General features: G+C 38.1%; 1 protein-coding gene across 2 annotated transcripts in view; it reads left to right on the top strand.

Annotated features, from left to right (window-relative positions):
* The window catches only part of DACH2 (dachshund family transcription factor 2), a 638422-nt gene extending 638383 nt beyond the window's left edge, over nt 1-39 (top strand). For both annotated transcript variants that reach the window (XM_069463458.1, XM_069463457.1), the window contains exon 12: nt 1-39. This exon is cut by the window's left edge and continues 456 nt beyond it. The gene's annotated coding sequence lies outside the window, so the exon portion shown is untranslated.
* The last annotated feature ends 4972 nt before the right edge of the window (nt 40-5011 follow it).

Genomic DNA, 5011 nt, shown 5'->3' with positions numbered 1-5011 from the left:
TTGCTAAACTTCAGTATAAATAAAAGCATTTTGACTTTGCCAATTGTCACTGAGTTTTATTTTCAAAATGCCAACTGTAGTCACTAAAATATATAGGAGAGTCAGTGCAAATTAAAATAGAGGAACTAGGAAGGTGTCTGCAAAGCTTCCTCCAGTTTTGTTATTTCCAAAAACAACAAAAAATATGAACAGACATCTTATTTCAGTTGACCAGCTTAAATAGGTTGATATTCCTGTCCTTGATTGTTCTATTGACTCACACTGGATTGCCTTTTTCTGGCTGTGTGTGCTTAGTGAACCTGCTTCTAGGAGGAAGGGTTGCACTGGAAAGTAGGAAAAATGGGTGAACCAAGAATTAGAACATCTTTATGAATATCCATTATTTTCAAAAAGTTCCTCTAGAACCACCTTCAGTGGAGAACAAAAAAAAAAAAAAAAGGAAGGAGTATATCTACTCTGGTCCAAAGAAATAGCAGGTCTCTTTGTATGTCCAGGTGTCCATCAGAGCTTAATGAAAAACCAAGGCCAGTCATAGCCCTCCCCTAACGTTTATCTAATTGCTGTTTTTACCTTCTCCTTAGTTCACTTCCAGTAAAATCCTGGAGCCCACCCAAATTATGGTTCATCAAGGAACCTCTCAGATTTTCCTATGCAGTGGCAGTGTTACTTCCAATTCTTACCTGTTTTGTGAAACATGTGTTATAAACTTCCACTCTTTACCTGTTTTGTGAAACATGCATTGTATCTTACCATACTTCTAGCTGGTCACCCAATGATTGTAGGTCTTCTGGTTTGGAACAATGATGCTACTTCCACAGATGTTTCCTCTCACCATCACCTCCTCACCATCCTTATTTATGGAAATGTTGAGAGTCCTAACAGAACTATAAGCTCTTTCTCTGCTATAGAAGAGGAAGATCCCTAGGGTTTTTGTTGGCTAAGCAGGTCTGCTCTGGTAGTATATTAAACACCCCACCATAACACACAAAATAGGGGCCCAGTAATCAATCACATGATATGCAGGCTTGTATTATTTAAAGGTTAATGAAACAATGAGAGGAGGCCTATGCTATTAGGCTTCCCAACTTCCAGGTATCCAAGTGCCCAATGTTTTCTCTGGTTTAATCTCACCTGGTAGCAGTTATCCACACTGGCTTAACATCAATGAGGTAACTTCATTGTGGGTCCTGTGGATGGTTGGGACTTCTAGGGACACAGAAGCAACTGTAGGAATCTCCTAGTTATTTGGAGCCCACTTCATTGGCCCATCTGAAGAGAATGAGCCAGGAAAATACTGGGAGTGATATCCACCCTGAACCACCATGTTTCCTGTGATAGGATGGCTTGCCATTTCAATGTAACCCCTTGACCACCCTTCCATATCCCCCTCCTCACTGCTATATCTGTCCTCTAACAACATAAGAACCTTAGCTTATAAAAGGAAGTGAGTACAGGACAGGAATTACTTCATTGCAGGGTGGTGGTTTCACTGAATATCAATTCTATTTGAGTTGTAAACCTTTTTCTCCTAGGGTTGGATCCCTTTGCACTGTCTTTGGAGAAAATAGTTTACATTCATCCTGGGAGTGTGGCTGCAGGAATTCGATCAATCTCATGCAATCTCCAGGGTCTCTGACCTTCCTAACTTCACTGCTTATGCAGTAGAAGTGGGGAGACACAGCTGCTCTCACCACCAGACATACTCATGGCACTGTTATCTGTAATTACAATACTAGTATAAGAGTATCTTTCCATACCTTTCAGGTCACCTAACCTTTTTGATATTTTCGATAGTTGCTGTTCTTCCCAATATATGCCATTCATGTATAATGCCATTTATATATAAATGAATCTCAACGGATTTGCTCATGAAGGCCTCTCTCTCCCAAGAAACACCAGCATTATGCCTTTTTACTCAGGTGAATGTGTCTCTGTGAATTATGTTCCAAAACTAACTTAAAATAGAATCTGAGATTAGGGAGTGAGTGGGAGAGTCTTTGAAGACTTGTCAAAAGTCTTGTATCTCAAAGATAGGCACACGATTACTATTTGAACAATTATAATGCCAAAGAGTTGCTTTTTTTTGATAGATAGTTGTCATTATTATAGAGATCCAAAGTGACATTGAATCAAAAATTTCTGCACTATAACTTGAACTTGGAGGAAGACTATTCCCAAGCACAAACATAGCTAAGTGACTCCCTCATTTAAAATTATAGAAATCTGACAGCTGTTACAAGTAAAGTAAAAAAAATCAGCATAGTTTTTATTCCTGGTTGCACTCATGTGCATACATGTGTATATATACACAGTATATACACACAAATCATTCCTGCTTTTCTTTGCCAATGAATTACTAAAATCAGATCTGGGCATTTTTCCAGTTTCACCGGGTTCAACTCTCTTGAAGCATATAAGCAGCTAAATTATGAGATGTAAAATGAAAGTCAGGTATGAAGGTAGTCAACTATCATTGGGAGGGGTGGTAGTGATTTTGAAAATAAAGTGTCTAGATGATGATGATTATTCTGAATCTCAGCTCTTTAATTGTTTAAACTAAAAGTCCCCTCTCTGGACCCCACACTGGCGATGTAAGATTTCCCGATTTTATACTTTCTGTCAGTTACCCTACAATCCTTCTCTAAAGTTTCTAGGTTTAAACCAAATGATGCTACAGCTGAGAACACAGAACTAGGACCCTGATTTATATGTTGATACATTAGAAATATGGGGGTGTAGAAGCACCAAGAAGGTAAATGTACTGATTTTAAGGCTGCATTGGGTATCAGGCATATTTATTAACATCTTTGCAGTTGGCCTGTGGCCCATCAACAACTTCCCTCACTCGAATCAGAGAGCTACAATAATCACAAATGCAGTTGAACTCAACTAATGAACATTTTAGGACATGTCATAGTAATTCATTATATTCTGATGAGGAGAATATTTCTTCCCTTTTGAATGCATTTTGTATGGAAGCAGAGAAGACCCTATTTAGAAAAAGTAATTTTAGGCAATAAGAACAAAATGGGAGGTATTAATTTATCAGACGTCAAACTATACTACAAGTTGTGGTTATTAAAACAGCTTGGTAATGGCACAAGAACAGGGACACAGACCAGTGGAACATAACTGAGCATCCAGATATAAAACCATCCTCCTATAGCCACCTAATCTTTGACAAAGCAGACAAAAACATACTCTGGGGAAAAGAATCCTTATTCAATAAATGGTGCTGGGAAAACTGGATAGCCACATGTAGAAGACTGAAACAGGGCCCACAGCTTTCACCTCTCACAAAAATCAAATCACAGTGGATAACAGACTTAAACCTTAGGTGTGAAACTCTTAGAATTCTAGAAGAAAATGTGGGAAAAACTCTTATAGACATTGGTCTAGGCAAAGAATTTATGAAGAAGACCCCAAAGGCAATCACAGAAACAATAAAAATAAATAAATGGGAACTGATTAAATTACAAAGCTTCTGCACAGCCAGAGAAACTGTCACGAGAGCAAACAGACAACCTACAGAATGGGGAAAAAAATTTCATATGCTACACAACCTATAAATGACTGATAAATAGAATCTATTTGGAACTGAGGATAATCAGCAAGAAAAAAATCAAACAACCCCATCAAAAAGTGAGCAAAGGACATGAACATAAACTTTTCTAAAGAAGACAGAAGAATGGCAAACAAACATATGAAAAAATGCTCAACATCCCTAATCATCAGAGAAATACAAATCAAAACCACAATGAGATATCACTTAACCCCAGTGAGAATCGCCTTTATCAAAAAGTCCCAAAACAACACATGTTGGAGTGGATGCGGAGAGACAGGAACACTCATACACTGCTGGTGGGACTGCAAACTAGTGCAACCCCTGTGTAAAGCATTATGGAGATACCTTAAAAAGATTCAAATAGACCTACCATTCGATCCAGCAATCCCATTATTGGGCATCTACCCAAAAGAACATAAGTCATTCTATGACAAAGACACCTGTACCCGAATGTTTATAGCAGCACAATTCACAATTGCAAAGATGTAGAAACAACCCAAATGCCCATCAATTCATGATTGGATTAGTAAATTATGGTATATGTATACCATGGAGTATTACTCACCTGTAAGAAATAACAGTGATACGACATCTCTTTGGTTCTCCTGGAGAGAGTTGGGACCCATTATACTAAGTGAAGTATCCCAAGAATGGGAAAACAAGCACCACATGCACTCACCAGGAAATTGGTTTCCCTGATCATCACCTAAATTCACATCTGGGAATGATACCAATTGGATATCAGACTGAGGTGGGGGTGGGGGGAGGGGATGGGTGTATGCCTACATGATGAGTGCGTTGCGCACCATCTGGGGAATGGTCACGCTGGAAGGTGCTGACTCGGGGAGGGGGAGTGCGAGGAGGGGATGGGTATATACCTACATGATGAGTGCAGTGCGCACTCTCTGGGTAATGGACACGCCTGGAGCTCTGACTTCGGGGGATAGGCGGTACATGGGCAACGTATGTAACCTGAACTTTTGTACCCCTCATAATAAGATGAAATAAAAAAAAAGAGAGAGAATGTGAATCAATTATTGGAAGTTATTGCTGTTTAAAAAGAATTCAACTTCATGAGGATAGGAATTTTTTTGTGTTACTGTGAACTGCTAAATCTCTATCACTTGGAATATTGCTCAGATTTATTAAAAGTTCAAATGTTTTTGTGGAATGAATTAATGAATCACTGTATAGACAGACCACAGATTCTGAATCCAAATGGTTAATATTTGCTCATTTATGGATCATCTATTATTAATCTGAAGATCTTGGATATATATACAATGCTCTAAGGTAGCATAATTTAGTTTCCATCTAAGTGAACTTTAGTAAAGACTCAGTTTTTTGTACTTTGAGTTCCATATAATGAAATAAAAGATTTTTTATTTTATTTATTTATTTATTTATTTTTAATTCAGGATATTATGGGGATACAAACATTTTTGT

Source organism: Eulemur rufifrons, chromosome 30 (genome assembly GCF_041146395.1).
Source record: "Eulemur rufifrons isolate Redbay chromosome 30, OSU_ERuf_1, whole genome shotgun sequence".
Taxonomy (NCBI): Eukaryota; Metazoa; Chordata; class Mammalia; order Primates; family Lemuridae; genus Eulemur; species Eulemur rufifrons.
Note: the sequence above shows the minus strand (reverse complement) of the source record. Positions and strands in the feature narration are given on the sequence as shown.